Source organism: Phalacrocorax carbo, chromosome 9 (genome assembly GCF_963921805.1).
Source record: "Phalacrocorax carbo chromosome 9, bPhaCar2.1, whole genome shotgun sequence".
In the NCBI taxonomy this organism is placed as follows: domain Eukaryota; kingdom Metazoa; phylum Chordata; class Aves; order Suliformes; family Phalacrocoracidae; genus Phalacrocorax; species Phalacrocorax carbo.
Genome location: NC_087521.1, coordinates 25849800 through 25868199, shown reverse-complemented (window position 1 = coordinate 25868199; position 18400 = coordinate 25849800). Strand labels below are relative to the sequence as shown.

Below are 18400 nucleotides of genomic sequence, written 5' to 3'. Positions count from 1 at the left end.
TGTTCTGTGTTTCTGTTTACGACATTTTCCTGCAGAACGCTTATTAAAAACAAGAGTTGCAAGCAGAACACTAATGATTCCTGCCTTCTGCACACAAAGTAGTTTTACTGCAGTGCATGTAATCTGCATGAGGTAGAAACACTGTGACAGCTGTTCCTTATATTTAGCAGGTAGGTTTTTACTTCATTCACTCAATTATCATTCATATCATGCAGTGCAAGGTTTGACCCAAAGTCCATCAGCAGGCAGCATGGTTTAATAGATAGGGCACTGGGTACAGTCAGGCAACCAAAGTCTTCCTTGTTTTGCCACTGACCATTTTTGTAACCCCGCTTAAATCTCTTGGGATGCCTTTGAATTCTTTCCCGTGTTTTGTTTGCCATATTTTTTTTGCCCTACATGATTCAAGGTCTTGCTTGATGCAAGCTCTGCTAAGTAGGGATTATGACACTGTGGGTGTTTGTGTAGCACCTGGTATTACAGTGCTTGAGCTTAATTGAATCTTCAGTGTGCTACTGTAACTGCACGTAATGAGCCACAATAACAGACACTGAAGACCACAAGTCTTCCTGTTGACTCCAGTGGAAGTAATTGAATCAGGCCTTGAATGAATGAAGAAGGGATCTTAAAAGGATATTCTTGGTCAGCAGTCTCGAAATGTCATCATGTCCTTGTGCCATCTTATTCTCCTGTTCTCATTTGCTTGTGTGAGCTGTCATCTTACTCTGATTTGATGTGTCCCTGCAGTAGCATTTGGAAATACAGAATGCATGAAATATGCCTTTCATGTGAACATGCATTCTAGTTCTGCTCAGACATGTCTGTGGTCAAAATCTGATATTCTCTGTCTAGTCATAGAGTTCAGAGGTCACTCTTTTAACTTATCTAGGAAAGCATATTTTCCTAGAGAATTGGCTTGTACATGAAGTATATTGAGAATGGAACATTTAAAAAATTATGTGTAACTCATACGCAAATGCTGGGCTAAGAACAGAAGTCATAGCATGTTACATTTGAGAATCTGTTTCTTTTTTTTACTTTTACTGTCATTTAAAAACAGTATTCCTTTAAATTTTACATAATATATTTTTTCATTGGGGGAAAAAAATTCAGAGTCTAGCTAATGGTGAGACAGCTTAAAAATAATTGTAACTAGGAACTGGGCCATGATTAAAATTGTTCAGCTGTTCGTTTTATTGTTTGTTCCCAAAACCTTAAATGCACTCTCTGAGAACAATAACAACAGTTAGCATGTAACTCCGTATGGGCCAATTCACGCAGTCCTCTCTCAGTCCTTTCTTACTCCAGAAAAACTCCTGTTTAGAGGGCTTTGTAAGGAATTCAGGGTTGGAACTATATGTTCTAACTATTTTGTAATACTAACATGGAAGCTACAATGGAGAGAGAAGAAAAAGCAGAAGGAAAGGAGAAATAAAATGAAGTCTGCCCTACTAGCATATTCGGATTTGGGGAAGTGTATAGAACAGGCTGTGATGTCCACTTTGGGTAATACCTGTATCTCAGTTAACCTCAGTGAAATAGGTGGGATATTTGCTATTTGGTTTGCTATGAGAGGGATGAAACATTGCAGTGAGGGTTATAGTGATAAGAATTACAAAGAGAATCAAAATGTACAGAAGAAGATGGTGGCCACTTGCTACATTAAAACATAAAGTGGTTTCATAAGTAAGAAATCGTATTTGGTGTTGGTTGACCTTAGCTCATGTATGGAGCGTGTCAGCTCCTTGAGGCAGTGGCTGGTTGACCTTCATGGTTGCTCAGACCTCCAGATTGGTTTGACTTCCTTGGACCTACAGAAGCCTGGCACTTATGTTGTTAAAAATGGACTTTTCTCCTACACATCTTCTGAAATCTTGGTCTGTGTTTCTACCTGCAGAACAAGCTTCTAAGACTGATGGTGAAATGTAGGGAATTGTAAATTGTTGTGGCTGAGTTCAGAAGTGATGAGCTACATTTAGGGTGGGATTTTCAAAACTCCATTTCTTTTCAACAGCTGCAGGAAGATGAAGTTTTGCAGGTGCTTGTGAAAGTCACACCCAGAGAGCCTATTCATAGACAGCTGCGGTGCATACAAAGACTATCTAGTTCACAATGCCTTTCCACCATATAACCTCTTATCACATCCTTAATATTTTGATTTCACTGAATTTCTGTTGGGTTATCAAGTGTGCATGGAATGCACATTTGGGCCCTTTTGTTACCTAATTTAAGAAGAGCTACTGTAAGCATAATTTCAACCTTTTCTCTTGGGAGGAGTATTGAAACCTCATACATGTTCTAGGATGAGTAAGGATCTGGTGTCACTCACAGTAGAAGCCTCATTTAGAGCCCATTGATGTCAATGGAAACGCTTCCCTTTGCCTCAGTGGGCTGTGGACCAGGAGGAGCATGCAAGAGTAACTGAACTCAGGATTCTGCTGACTGTATCATATAGTATATGTTGTACAGTTTTACAAAAATAAACACGTTTGTTTAGCCAAAATACTTAACATTTAATTTAAAAGACATAATATAAAAAGAATGGATTTTGTTTTACTGATGTTTTAAGCTTTAATTTAATGTAGCATAGTGAAAAGGACACCAAATATTCTAGTTTTGTATCATTAGAACCAGATGGTCCATGAAAGACTTTTGGCTAAACTAGAGTTGGGAAAGCATGTAAACTCTGGCTAGTCTGAAAATGTGCTCAAAATTGCTGTATCAGATGATATGCCCAGTTTTATAATGTGAAATTCTTTGGCTGTTTTCCTGACATCCTGGTAAGGTGTTATACAATTCAGGCAATTATAAGAAACTTTTTTGGATGCTACTGTCATTATTGTTCTGCTTTGGAACTGTTAAAACAACAAACTGCCCTAATGCAGTGAAGTGGAGTATACCGGAAAACATCACGGTGAAGATCTAATGAGGAAAATAATTGTTATTGCTTATTATTGACATTGTGCTTATATGATGGGTCAAATTTGTTTGCCTCAAAAAATAAAAAAAAATCAAACCCAAAACCCCCATGACCGTCATCCTGTAACAATGATAAATCTTTTCTCTTTTTCATAACAGCAGTGCTGTTAATCAAGGATCCCTGAGCAGACAGAATATTAATTAACTCCAGAATGTGATATTAAAGTGCTAATGATCATAAAGAATGATACGTGCAACATAAATGTTAAAATTTACTTCAATAGAAAGTCTGTCACCACAGTCCTGTGGCAGTCCTTCTGCATCCTGGAAGATATCTTGCCTGTGGCCAGCTGCCAGTTAAGCTATTTACTTGTGTAGTCTGAAGAGTGGAAGCAGGAAGTAGTTTTGATGAGGTAGACAGGTAGGAATCGACACAAACTGCTCAAGAGAAATAGAGGTAACCTAAAATGTATTTCCTATTGGTAATAAAGATTGTGAGAATAACAACACTTGTTTACATGCAGGTGTCTGCTAGGGACTGTGAATTTATATCAGTGATTTGCACAACAAAGTCAGGTGGGTACAGATAGCCCTGCAAATATTGACAAGGTGATATGTCCTTTGGTCTTCTGTAGATTCACAGGAGGGTGCTGGCTTAAGGTTTTCTTTGCTTTTAATCTTTCTGGACTCAGAACCTTTCTTTTCCTTTGAACATTAAGGTCCAGTGAATCAGGCTCCCAGGACTTCATCCATGACAATTCACAATTTTCCTATGTTAAGGAGTTTAAATTAAAAGTTTTATTACCTCTACATGCTCAACCAGACCTTTCCAGAATTAAAGATAATGAAAAAAAAATTAAATTATCATTGTAAAATCAGGAGTTCCACAATTCTCTGTACAAAATCATATATTGTTTTGGCTTTGCCTTATTAGGCATTAGAATTTATTTGGAAGACCCTTGTATCTCAGTGAAGCTTTTGAAAAACTTAGTCTGTGTTTCAAGTTTGTAAGGGAACTTGAAGCAAAAACAACTTAATGTGACTTTGAGTTAATGTTTCTCAACAGTGTCCATGTCATAAAAAACAAGGCATTCATTTGTATAATTTGGCCTGAGGGCACAGGGAGAACTGGGGGATAGGCAGTGGAAAATACACTGGAGGAGTAGTAGAGATTTGGATCAGAGAGACTATGGCAGAAGCTTGTGAATTTGCAAAAAGCTGTGTGTCTTTTTTAAAAAAAGTGGAAAGAATCTTGACTCGGATGGCTATAAGCCATTTTCTTAATCTGTGGCCTACAAACTGTCCTTTAAGAAAATACCAACTCTTCAAGCCTCGTCTTGTAAAATTACTCTGGAAATCAGAACTCAGACTAAGAGTTAACATTGGAACTAATAATGAATTTGTATTAAAAGAGACCTGATGGTCCGCCGTCTGAATGATGTATCCAGAGAAGTCCTGCAAAAAATAAAATGCTTCCCTTTAGAGCTAATGTGTGTGTCTGCATTGTGCCCCAAGTACTTGGTGCCATTGGTGCCAGAATAGGGATTTAGTTGTGATCCTGAGAGCTGTACTTTCCTCTCTGGCTTCTGCGCTTGCTGTAGAGGGGAATGAGGTAAATTCCAGTCAAATTATCTCTTCTTCCGGTATATCAGCTCAGTGCTGCAGGTCTTCATGGTTCCAATATAAACTCAGCCTTTGCACAACCCACTCTAAGCTACCTCTGTGAGCCTGAAGTGTGTCCCCCCCCGCCCATGTCCTGTCAAGTAGTCCATGCATGGAGAGAGGCTGTTGGAAGCATGCCAGCTGTTACCTGCTCTGTGGTAGCATCTTGTACAAAGTATCTCAGATGTTACAGAATGGCAAACACCAACACATCTTCTTGGTAACAATCTTGGGCAAACACAAATGACCTTATACACTATACTGAGCTCTGTAATTGCTTCTGTTTGCTTTAATGGAGATGCCAGAATATGCAGCATGTTGCTGAATATTCAGAATACTTCTGCTGTGAATGTAAAGACATTTTTGAAAATATCTTAAAAGGCATCTTGTAAAGTAGGTAGAGATAATTCTCATTCTTCCTCATTCACTTCATAGTTCCCTTATGAAATGTGAAGAGACTTAGAATTGTTGGTCTTGCAAATTTGACAATTTTAGGAAGCAGTTCTTGCAAAAGAAGAACAAATAACATAATGATTTACTTGTGGCCCCTGTTTTGCAGATTTACATTTTTGCCTTTAGGTCAGGAAACACTTAAAGCTGGTGCTACACAAACTTGTGCTTTGGTTTTAGAGCTAGCAAATAAAACACATAGTAAATAGTGAAACACCAAACAAAATAAATTGTTCTGAGGGTATAGGTTGGAGTCTAGGAAGTAAGGAAAGGGGAGAAGGAAGGAGAGAGTTTCTTTAAAATGCTTGCTTTAATGTTACCTTGCATATTAACTCACAGTGAGGTTCTGTAGCTCTCCATATGAAGAAACAGTTTATCATAATTTGAAATCAAATTAGAGAAATATCCATTAGTCCCCCAAGCTTTTTGAATCCATTTCACCAAGAGGTGAAAAAGCCAACCAAATCCATGATAGTGTTTTAGACTGGCTGACCTAATTAAAGGCTGGCTGATATGTGCCTGAGGCCCCACGTGAAGTACTAGATGCAACACCCCTGTGAATGGGCAGCTATGCGCACCCTTACAGCCAAACAACAAGTGCAATTTATTCGAAAGTTAAAACCCAGCGTGGCTGTGCTAGCCAGGAACTGCGAGGATAATGTGCAGCAGAAATTCTTTCTCTGCTTTGTATTAGGTGACAAGGTGACACCATGCTGTGAGTGCCAGCTCAGGTGCCTTGACTCTTTGCCATGGAGAAGCTGTTAGAGAAAACCACAAAGAGAAGCTTTTGCACTGGTGCATTTGTTTGGTGTTGGGAGGCTCAGTTCCCGTAATGAATGAATAAATTCTAAGGGCAGAAGAGACCACAGTGAGGGCTTTCTGGCCCTGGGGTAGCACAAAATTTTGAAGAATCATAACTGCTCCCCACATCTGTAATGTGATCCTGTAATAGCTCCTATTCCAATGCATATCCACAGACAGGATGGTTTTAACATGCACCAAGTCAGCTGCCAGCCAGGTGTTTTGAGGCACATAATATAATTATTGATATGAAAATCAAAACAAGGTACCATATAAAGGCAGCCACTGTCAGGTCATTATGGATGAGACCATCAGACTTGTTGCTGTAACAAACCCTGCATTCATTATTGCAGCTCAGGGCATTTTTTTCTTTGCCAGAATTGGCTGTTCTCTTAATGAATATTGCAAATCATAACCCAAATTATATGCCTTAAGCTGTCTTAATTTTTGATTTGCAATGAAGAGTTCAGGAGCTTGATTTGTGCCATGGCAAAGCATTCCCCAATGGAGGAAAGGGAGCGAGACATGCCATGAAGGGGCTGAAGAATTCTGTGTGAACAAGCAGTAATTCAGACCTCTGGTACAGAGTAATCTCCCTGCTTGGACTTCACCGAGGCCTCTCTCTCCTGTGAGATGCCTCACAGGAGGTAGTGCTGCCTTTGACTGTTTTGATAAAGACCCAAAGTTTCACCAAAGAGATTTAAGCTTTACTGTTAGTGCTATATGTCAGCTCTGTTAGTGTCATAAATAGAAGGTTTGGAGGGAAGAAGTGAAAACATATTGAAACTTTGCTTCCAAGCTGATAAAAAATCAGACTTTCTCTTTACTTCCCATCTCATCTACTTCCCATCACATCTCCAGATAATGTCTTCTCCCTTTTGAAAGACTGTGGACTAACTTCTGATTAAAAACCAAAGCAAAACAGAAGAAAAATCATAAGACAACTGTCAAAAACAATTTTCTGTTGAAAGCTACTGAGAAACATTGGGGATTTTTCAGTTGAGAGATTCCTATTTTTCAATTAAAGTATATGTTTTATGCATATTTGACCTTTTTACAAAAAAGCCATGAAGTTTTATTGACTCCCACCAGTTGCAATAAAAGTAAAGTTCCAACACAACAATTATGAAGAAGCACTTTTAAAGACAAATTAATTAGCTCAGAGTCCAATTTTGTCTGCACGATAACGTGCAGTAAACACATTAAAAAGTCCAGTAGCAACTGGGAGTAATACGTGGACACCTGTTAGCATCTGTTTTCCATTTATCATTTACTCTCCAAGCATGCCAATCTCATTGTCATATTGACCTTAAGCTAAAGTCACTCATGAAATAAGAGCAATGAGTCACAGTAATTGCTTGCATCAAGCAAAGGACCAAGAACTCTTTGAACTGTTCACCTTCAGGGTATGCTTTATAGCCCAGCTTCTTGAACAGATACCTAGGGAGAATTGGGAAGTGTTGGCCTCTATGAGATGGGGAGATGTTGTGCAATGGGATGTTCTTGCTGGCTGGTTCTTTCATGTGGGTGGGGTTTTGTTGTTCTTATTTTTATTGTTATGGATTGTGTGAAGGGGAATTGTTTTTCCATTAAAAAAGCAAAACAACCGCTTTCAGTGTAGAATGACCTTTTAGATTATGTGCATGAACCACAAACAAAAAGAATACAATTAAATCCTCCATGGGCAAGCATAGTGAGCTTGACTCACCACTACGTTACTGCAGTTCTGCACCAGATTGGTTCAACTAAACAAAGATGGAGCTTTACCACCCGTAGCATTTGAGGGGAAGAAGTCTTATGCTGCCCCTTACTAGAATTCCGGTTTGCAGAGAATAAGCCCTGCTGATTCACTGTGAAGAGTCCATGGGAATCCTTTTTATGGCTGAAAGTCATGAAGAAACAAGAGTATGAAAAAAGCTTGGCCCAGAGTACTGAGGTGGAGGATGTATACCCCATGATATGTGTGTCATGTACACAACATGATGTGTCCTGACTTGACAGGATATGTTTCAAGAAGAATGTTCTGAAAAATTAGACTAAGCAAAAAGATCTGTGGAAGTTGCATTTCCTAGTTCACAATGACCTTCATAATATCAGAGAAGGTGTCAGCACTTTGTTTTACAGAAAATACTAGCATCTATGTCAGTTCTAGGAAATGGGCCTTCTAATGGGTAGTGGCTGACATAACACATATGTCACGCTTATCCTTGTTAGGATGTTTTGAGGCTTTCCTTTGAGTAGCTCCCTACCACAGAAATAAATCATCTCCTCATAGAGAGCAGATGAACAACAACATGTGAAAAGAGGATTTATGGTTGTGGCTGCTTTTCTAAATGCCGTAGGTGCCCTGGACTGTAGTTCGATAGTGCCTCCTAGAGGCACAGCCCATGGGTGCGAAGGCAGGAAGCTGCAGTATAGCTGATAAGTTGAAGCGGTTTGCAGTGCCAATTGAGTGTTTACCAGTGTGTTGGATGATTTCCTCCGCAGTTGTTGTGAGTTGTGAATATTTGATTAATTTAATGCAATGGAAATGCTCAGTACTTGGCCTCTGAACTAGGGTAGACTGTCAATATGAGAGAGTGCTTTACGGTTTCTGGCTTGTCTTTTTTCCCCCGTTGTAGATGCTACACTAATAGCTACACCTTCCAGGTGAAAAAGGAATCCTTGCTTTCTAGGAGATGGTGAATCTCGGTGAGAATTATGCAATTCTGTGAAGGTGAATCACAGAGGAGAATACTGACTGGCAGACTTGACTACATTGTAAACACTTTTAATCTTCTGTCAAGATAACGGCTTGCAAAACCCAGGCTAATTTGTTTCTGAAGGCTGATTCCAGTAGGCTGTGTTCCTGAAAGCAAAGCAAATTGTACACTAGCTACACAAGCCATGGATATTCTCACAATCTCTAGATAGATGGTGTTCCAAACCTTTTCACCTATATTGACAATGAATTGACTTCCAGTTGGCTAGTGGGTGGTATAGAAAAGAATGTTGAATACAGGCTTAACATAGGATAGAAAAGGATGAAGTTGGACATTCACGCTGTCACTTGTTTTGGCACTTGGCACCCAGAAGGTATATTTCTGGCATTTGCATTATCCAGGCTTTTTCTGTAACTTGCCTCATTCAAAGTGGATGGGACTGATATGTGACCTGCTATAGCCCCAGGAAGTCCATTGTTTTGTACAGACCAGTATACATTTCTGTGATGGGTTAAATAATTTCTGTGTGCTGCAAGGTTTTCAAGTACTTTCTGAGAATGACTCATTTCTGAACAGAAAAGCTTCCTTTTGGATGCATCCCTTCTATTTGCAGCTGCTTCCATCATTGCTTCCCATCTGTGGTCCTATTGTCCATTTGTAGTCACATTGTTTCCCTGTACCTGTTCAATGGTGAATGCAAGATAGGACTAGTAGGGAAGCAAATATTTAATGCGTCTTCCATCAGTCTTTACTGTGACAAGTGTTTTGTTCTTTCTGAACAGAAGCTGGTAATTCTGGATAATGCTACAATTAGTTTGGCCACCTTCTAAGTTCATTGTGCTCTTCCTGCTCATGCTTCCTCTGTGTCTTGATTTCTTGCTCCTCCTGATGACTCCAGCTCCTGTGGCAGCTCCTGGCTCTTTTCCACTTGTTAATTATGGTCCTGGTATTAAGGGGAGGTGTTGTTTTCTTGTCTGTCCAAAATCAGAAGAGGCATCTGGACCTTTATCAGGCAATGAAGCAGAATTTCCAAGCAGAATCAAAGTCAGTGCAGCTGGATAGCTAAGTGTGTAATGCGTGGTAGTTGTAGTTATAGTAAGGAATCCTATACTTTTAGGTAGAGGATCAGAAAACATTCATTGAAGGGGTTTTGGTTGTTGTTGTCTTGCTTGCCATCCTCTTGGATTGGGGTGAGAAATGCAGTGTGTTTAACACTACAAGTTACTATTAGATGGTCTTGAGGCATTATGGCTTAGATTGGATAGGCTTCTTATTTTTTTACACATTTTAATTTAAATAGAGGTTTGACCAAGAATAGAAGGAGACAGACAAGGTAGAAAAAAGTACAGGAGGTCATGAACACATTTCTGTGCCAAGACAGTATCTGATGGCAAAGCTTTGATCCTGATGGAGATTTGTCAGGGAACCAGTTCAGTCTAGGTTCATGTGAATGTACAGGGCTGGGTTTTTTCAGTGAAGTCATCAGTTATCACTGAGGCTGAAGGGAAGAATAGACTGACCTCTGCATTGGCTCAGAAAAAAACATTTTTATTGATCATATCTGCTTAACATCCAGTTCTTTGTGCAGGCAGACAGTGCTGTCTAGGAGATGGGAAAGCAAGGCTTTGGGAAAAAATAAAACCCAAATGCAGATTCTATTTAATATATACGAGCAAAACCCAACCAATAACGGGAATGTGTAGTGCATAAAATCTGTCTGTGTGTGAAACCAGATGCGTTTGTAGCAGAAGCAGTTCTTCTTCTAAGGATGTTAAAAATCTGCCCTGGCTGGGTACAGCCTACTCCCAGGGGTGTTCCTCAAGCACCTCTAATGCTTGGGGCAATCTCAGGATTCCCCTGAAGCAGCTTGTTGTCCAATTTCATTTAGGGTAAAAAACACCAACTAAACAACAAAATGAACTTACTTTTCTGAAACTGAATGGGTTGAAATTTCCTTCTTGCAGGAAACTTTGAGATGCCATGTTTTGACACCTGCTTAGAATGAAGACTTGTTTAGAAATGTGGGAATTTCCTCCCCAGAGAACAGAACATCTGAGTTTTTATCAGCGCTTGCAGAACTGTCGTTCTCTCTGTCAATGGAGACTCTACACCAGTCAATACATCAAGGACAAGAGAAAGACATTGTCAAGTTACTCAAGCAGACCATCTCACAGCTTCTTCTGCAGGCTTGGTCTTCTTTGACACGATTGTATTTTTTAAATTTTGGATTTGTTTTCCTTTCCTAAGGCTGGTTAATGAGCATACAATAATTACCTTGTCGTGGTATCTCAAGTGGTAACAAGCTGGCTGAAATATCTGCAGGTAGTTAGCTGAGGTCAGAATTAAGCCGTAATATTGTGTTGACCTCCTCTAATTTACTTATAAGTGCAATAGATTAACTAATGGGAGTTACTTATTCTATAATAGAATTGTGCTTCTTATAGTCAGTTAAGACTATCTTAAGAATAATGACTTGTGTCACTTCCCTTAAGCTCAGAGAAGGCTTGAGGTAGTGATCTGAATGGTTTTGGCATTCCAAAATCTTATTTTTTTATTCTCTGAAATTGGATTAGGAATGGCATTTGAATGTGATATTTGGTATGCTGAAGTGTGTCTGAGGTTGGGACTGGCAGGTATAAGCTAACACCTATGAGACTCCTGTACAGCAGCAAAGGACAGGTGGAATACCTTCCTTTAATGAATCTGTGCTGAAGTACTTTTGCTGTGAGACTGCAAGTTACATACCTACCCTCACTAGCTCTTCAACCACAGAATTTGCCATTGTTTCTCCAAATTCCAGAGCACTGATTTTGAAGAACTGTCCATTAAACTATCTGCAGCCAACTGACTCATGTTGTTTTTATTAGATTGCTTTCAACAATCCTTATGAACAAATTCCACTGTCAAGTTTCCATTTAAGTGTTGTCATATACAATTTATTTACCTCAGAGATAGTGTTATTGCTGTCTTCTTTATATGTCTATTTGCAAATTTATCTGTAAAAAAAGTAATGTTACCAGCATCTAGTATCAGTATCAGGCATGTCTTGGATTCCACCACTGAGGCTGTTGGCATTTTTAAAAAGCTGCAGAGTTAAGAAAGAACAAAATAGTCTCCAATAAGATCCTGCACATTTAATTTATTTATGGTTGCTGTCATGCACCTTTAGAAAGAATTATGGGGTCTATTAATCTATGTGATTAAGTGATGAAGTGTGTCTGTGATCTACTGGTACAGACTTGTGTTTTGTTTATGCAGGTAAAGCTCTGTGTTTCAAAGGTAAAGCTTTGTGTTTATGAGTAATTTTTCTGTGAACTGGTACTTTCCCATAATGAAAGAGCTGGATGAGAGAACAGTTTTCCCTGAGTTAAACAAGATCGTCAGTATCCAGGAGGATTTTCCCTGGAAGTTTTTCAGCACTGCAGGGATGGAGAGGTCCCTTGGAAGCTCTTCATGCTTGATATATAAGTGAGGCTGCAGAGAGGTTTTTGCCATGTGTTTTTGTAACTCGCATAATCTGTAAACCACACTTGTGTGGTCAAAGTATAGCTAACATGGAAAGAAGTGTTTGTGAGCTAGTGACTGGACTAGTTGCTGTTTCACAGAAGAAAACCAGCTTTATCTCTCTAATCCTTCTGCTGGCAAGAGTAAGGCACTTTACCTATTTATTGCTTAATTTTTTCCCATAAATTCTAACCTTGTGGTTAAAAAACCCAATAAAATCCAGTAATTCTCAAATGTAAACAAGTAGAAAAATAATACCCCAGAGTGCAAGAGCTTATAAGTATCCAAACCCTAAATGTGTTAACACAGCTGCATGTCATGTGACCCACCACAGTTCTGACACAAAAATATGTGAGATGTTTGAAAAAGTCCAGAATATTGCAAATTTCTGATGATCCCCTAACTGAACAAGAGAAATGCAACTGTTAAAAATCCAAATGGAATGAATGAAGAGTTGTGCTGAAATTGTATAAACAGCCCTTTTCTTTAGCTGATATTGAAAAGCTCCAACTAAAGCCCTCACACAGTAACGCTGTGCAAGCTAGAGCCCTTGCAGTGCTTGCTGAATGTATTACTCTGCCTGTGAGTGATCCAGCTGCATTTTAAGGCATTCTCATGATCTTTTTAGGTTTTTGGGGAGGTCGGTGTGCCACAGTCCAGTGAGAGGCAATGTCTTCAGATGGCGCTGAACAAGGTAAAACAGAACAAGAAATATTATGGCTGTGCCAGTGTGGTATTGTAATCAGTGTAATTGCTGTTGCTGGTTACCCTAATAGCTTGTCTGTCTTCATCCAGTATATTCTGAATGTAGCTCGGTGAGTGAAGCTGTTTGTGAGTCCTGGGCAATGGCTGAAGTTCTGCCCCCTCCTGGTCTTGTATTGGCTGCTGTAAACTATGTCCTCAGCCACAGCTGCGTTCCTGCAGTGGGTAAAGCAGTGGTGACAATACCAGCTGCACGTGCACAGTTTGGAAATTAAAATTCATCCTCAGCCAAGAAAATAACCAGTAAATCGCGAATGCTTAAAGTGAAGTGAAAAGCATATTAAAAGTCACAAAAACATAGTGGAATTTACTCAGTCATAAATGTTATCTCCATGCCAGGCCTTCTTTCAAAGCCATAGGTTTTTTTCATTTAGTTACTGTTTAGTAATAAACCTAAGAAGCTTCTGCAAATAGCTACTTGCCCCAGAGCAATAGATGATGCAAGCTTCAACTACAGTGATAACTGCAAGAGATTATCAGTTAAGCCTGGATGAAAAAAAGAACAAAGGACATTAAAATGTCTTCAGTAACCTTTAAAAAATAGCTTTAATTCTGTGCAATTTGATAAGCAATGTTTCCAAGTATTAGTAATTTCAAATGAAAAATAACACTACTTTCACTTCTTCTTTTTTTTTTTCACCTGATTCTTTCTCATCTCTGCTACTTGAGTAAAAATCTAATCTCTTGGTTTAATCCAGTTCCCCATTTTTTAAAAGTTATTTTGTGAAGAAAACTTTTCTAATTTGCAAAATTTCTATCTTTTGTCCTTCTAACCTGTGATGCTGAAAGTAAGCTGTCCCCTCCTAGTTATCTGTTACATTCAAAGAAAATGTTGCCAAGCTATATGGCTGTTAGAGCTGGCTTTAACCTCATTCTTCTTTTGCTAAAATTTGCAAATATTTTAGAATTGCGACCTGAATCTCAATCAACCAAATATTTTTCAATTTTATTTTCCTCAGTTAGGAAGAAGAAAGATAGGAAAAGGCAGACTCAAGTGTTTTGCTCATGATCAGTTTTCCTCTGTCTCTTCTGAGACTCAGAATACATAAGCCATACTTTGGAATTAAAATTCCAACAAGTTCAGGTATACACCTACATTGTGCATTTTTCTTCCGAAGTTACAATCCATATCTTTTGGGGCAGGGGCTTCTTTGATTCATCCATTTATTCAGCAAGTGCAGGTGACTAGTATTACTTGACAATATTCAACAGTGTTTCTATGTCACATTAGAAATCATTGCTTCTGATAAATATTTTTACAACATATTTTCCTACTTCTCTCACTGTCATTATGGATCTCTATAGATGTATAATGCCTGCCAAACAGAAAGGCCGTTCCTTCACAAACCTTTATGAATTCAGAAATTTGAAATTACATTTTGGCTTGTCTTGCAGCTCTCTTATGCAAATAGTGTCAAGATGCAGAAAGGGGCATAGATTGTAGAAATGAGTTGGAATGGCGTGAAGGCTGCTGTATGCCAGGATTTTATCCAGGACTTTCCTGTAAATCTTCTGAGCTGAGATGCCTTGAAGCTTCAAGTATATAAGCATTTTTGAATATGTATACTACCGTGAGTATGTGTGATAAAGTCTATTCATAGTATCTAATAATGTTTATCTAGAGAGCTTGGTATTACGTTTACCAGACTTTTTGCATTGCTAGATGGCAGGATATTCCTGTTTGTAGAACTTTTCTGCCTCAAAGGGGTGCGTACGTGCTCTAGTGCATAGGACAATGAGAGAAAAATTGTAGCATTGAAAAAAGGTCACGTCTGGCTTCGAGCAAATCGTCTGGGGCAATTTGACCCTTATCTACCAGAAAATTTCATCTGGGAAAAATACTGGTGGTGATGGGAAGGAGGAAGACCTCACCAGGGGTGTGTTTCTCTCCTACCTCCTCTCTTGGCGGTTAAGCTTTTCATCTGCAATGGTGGATGCTGCAGTTTAATTCTGTCCTCTGCTCTGGAGATTTAGATCCTTCTGTCCTGTCTCTTAGGACAGAACATGAGCAATTAACAGCAGTGAGGTCTACCGCAATGTGTTCTCATTTGTTCCTCTTTACACTTTTTTGCTTCAGAAGAGCAGTCTGTGGGGCTGATGCCCTCTCTGCTACGGGAGTGCTAATCACCTGGCTTTAAAATTGTTCTCAGTCTTGATGGTGGCCACTTAACCACTGCATGCAAAGTGAATCACTTCCAGTGCAAGGGGTGAGAACCTACCTCACAATCCTCCAGTACCTTGTCACACAAGCAAAGTCAGATCAGAGTTCAAACCCATGCTTTGTCTGGTCAAGATAGGAGTTTGAATTTGGGTCCCAAACTTCTCATTATGAGTATCCTAGCAATTACTCTTCGGATCATTCCAAAATGGAAACAGTATAATAAGCCACTTCATATAAATCTCTTCAATAATACTTGAGAGTAAATGAGTAATAGAGTAAGAATTACTCTCCAGACTGAGAGCAAAGGTGCTCACTCTGGAAGCTGGGGCAAACCCTGTTGTAGTCAACACAATGGGGAAAAAAACTTCCTCAGTATAGCAAAGGGGTGAATTATACGTAAAAAGTTAGAGAGAACAGTCCTTTTGCAGCACTTTTGTCAATCTTGTCTTGCATTTCCTTGCCTTTTATGTTTGCATTTTCCAAAAATTTTTCCTCTTGAGATGTATGGAACCTTACATGTTAAATGAAGTACAGTGGCCTGGGTGGGGATGGTAGTGGTTTTGGTGTGGAAACCTGGAAAAGTTGTGAATTCGGTTCAGTTTGAACAAACATTCTTTTTCAACTGTTTGGCTTGGCAGCTGAACTGAAAAACCAGTTATTTGCACAGCCCTAAGCCCTCCTTTGCAGTTGGACCCCTGCATTTTACTAGGAAAATTGTAGTGTAGTCCCTGGTGCTGTTCATCCATGACACAGAGGCATTAAATGGAAATCCCACTAAAATTTAGGGTTGTCTGAAGTTTTTGGAAAAGGGGGAGCTCTAAAATGGGGTTACATTATGGCATCCACAGTATGTGTACTACTGGACTCTATAAAGATACATTGTTGTTTTCACAGACTCCCTCTATCATTTGCTTATCAAAAAGATACCTCTGATGCACATTCTGATGGAAAATATTAGAAAGAGGAGAGCTCTTGACTTGTGTGCATTGTTAGCTGGGAACAGAGACATTCCTTTTTCTAACTTTTTCATTCCATGATGTAATGAGAACATTTTAAACCAGGACAAGAAAATTGCAAGTGCCAAGCTTTTTCCTAGATGCTGCTTATGATCAAACACACCCATCTACGCTTTTAAATACCTCATAATTAAACATGCAAAATGGAGACTTAATTTGAACATGTAAATTAATCACATGTTGTAACAATTGAAATTCATAACTGAACATCCATTAGCAGACAACACTGTTCCTCATTCTTTTGTTTGCATGTTTATAGTAATCACGCAATAGGATTTATGGTGCATGTCACCCTTTTAAAATTAATTTTGCATCAACTTAGGAGATGTGTTCCCATTTCTATTGTATATCTTTGCTCTATAAATGCAAATAATTGCAAATTAAGCCCCAGATGTCTAAAGAGCAGCAGGAGTGACCATTATTTGAGGTATTATGCACATCATGTCATTTCTGTGTCACTCCTTTAGGGGTTAAATGAGTTTCATGTTTTGGACATCTTAGGAAAATAATAAACAATGTAGCTCATCCAAAAAACATCTGTTGATTTTTTTTTTTTTTGTTAAATAGAAGGCAAAGATATTTAAAATGTGTTTTCAATTGCCTGCTAAGAAAATAAGTTTACATAAAATAAACCTTTTTTTCATCCTGAAAAATTGTGAATTTACCTTCTGCGGCAATTTAAAAAATGCCAAAATTTATCCATGTTGTGTATTTAGCAAGTAAAGAACTCAGCTGCTGTGGTGGGCTATGTTAAACATAAATAGATGAGAATGAGGTCAGTGGAGTGAACGTAAGCAGTACCTCTCAGAGCTAATGTGCATGCACATTACCTTAAAGATGTTTACCCAGTGGATGTTTGTATTTGCCTGTGTGTTTCAGTGCATGTGCATGATAGGCCATGAAGCTTTCCCTAACAAGTATTTGTAAAAGAAACATGCCTGTCACATTTGCATTTCTGTTGAACACCAGCAGCAGTTCTGTTGATAGGAGTAGAGTTTACTTGACTTTGCTGGGGTCAGAATTCACTGTAGGGCTTGGGGTCTCCATCACGGAACCTGGTCAGTCAAGTCTCTTCATTAACTTGGATCAGGCCTTGGAATTCCTCTCCATCAGCTAGTACTTACTCAGTTGACAATATTGCCTTGAGCTTTCTCACCAATGCAGGAAAAATTCTTCACAACTGAACCTCTTCTCTGGTTTTATCATATAAATCCAGCTTGATCCTCAGCATCCTGCTTCTTAATGTGTTACGCAGCTGTCTCGCACTCTTGGCTTCACGCTGTCTCCACGTTACACCTCCCAGTAGGTCAGATGCTTCCACTCTGTTGTTTTGTTAATCCCTTTTAAATAACCACTTTTTTGTAGTGCTACTTACAGGAAATAACTCTCCAGTAATGCCTCTGAATCACTTACAGCCTAAAATGTTGCCATATGCATCTTAAAGAACCCTAGCTTGCCCTATTCTCTATGGTAACATCAAGTCTATAGATACTGTAGTGAATTATGATGAAAATTAGGAGGAATTTTTTTAAAGAAAAGCTTCTTGCCTTCTTGCACATGAAGAACTTAACTCTGATGGGAACCACTTGAACATACATCAGAACTTTGGCTGACCAGTTATCAAACTGAGGCCTAGATAATGAGAGGGACCTACGCCTCGAAAAAGTGTACTAAGTGTGAAAATATGAAAGTATTTATAAAAATGCAGCAAAATAGCTTTTTGATAATTAGTGGAAAGAAGGTCACAGACTGTCTTTCTGTCCTACACAAGTGACTTATTATTGCGGCATGACAGCATATGGCTCTGAAGTTTTAGTGGACGAATACCATTTCTCGGTTGTTTTTGCTTTCTCTTTTCTCACAGTAAGATGCGACTTAAATTCCTAATCTCAAAACCCCCAAAAATTCAACCCACAAGCCCCAGTGGTATTTGGAGGTTATGTATTTTTTAACCAAAGGCCTTTACATAACCAGATACTGGTACATTCTTTAGTGAAATTCTTGAAGCTTTGGGCTTAACCGCTGCTTCTTGCAGTGATGTGCTTGAAAAAATGTCAGCTATGTAGATGTATTGGAGGGCTGTGCAGTTGAGGTATGTCCTTTTTCTCAAAGTGACAGACTGGTGTCAGGGTCTAGACTGAGGCAGGGTTCTGGCTTCAGCTGAAACTGTCCCATGGTGACATCAGAATTTTGGCATTGTATTTAAACATTTTTTTGTTATTGTCTTTATTGCAGAGAAAAGCTGAAGATTTGGCATGAATGAATCCACTACAGAGATATCTGCTGGAGTAAGCAGAGAACTTTAAAGCTTTGTGAGTTGGGAATTGCCTCATTCATTTTTCATAGGTTATTAATTCTGAAACCTTTGTGCTGCCTGCAGAAGTGGTCTTGGGTGTGTATGGGAGAAGTTCTTCAAATTGTGA

At 39.0% G+C, this 18400-nt stretch overlaps 1 long non-coding RNA gene across 5 annotated transcripts in view; it reads left to right on the top strand.

Moving 5' to 3' along the window:
• LOC135315036 (uncharacterized) overlaps window positions 1–18400 on the top strand; it is a 142592-nt gene that overhangs the window by 76466 nt on the left and 47726 nt on the right. For all 5 annotated transcript variants that reach the window (XR_010374480.1, XR_010374481.1, XR_010374478.1 and 2 more), the window contains exons 3-6: window positions 10499–10781; window positions 12667–12732; window positions 14196–14371; window positions 18213–18289. This is a non-coding gene — a long non-coding RNA (uncharacterized LOC135315036). The remainder of the gene's footprint in view (window positions 1–10498; window positions 10782–12666; window positions 12733–14195; window positions 14372–18212; window positions 18290–18400) is intronic.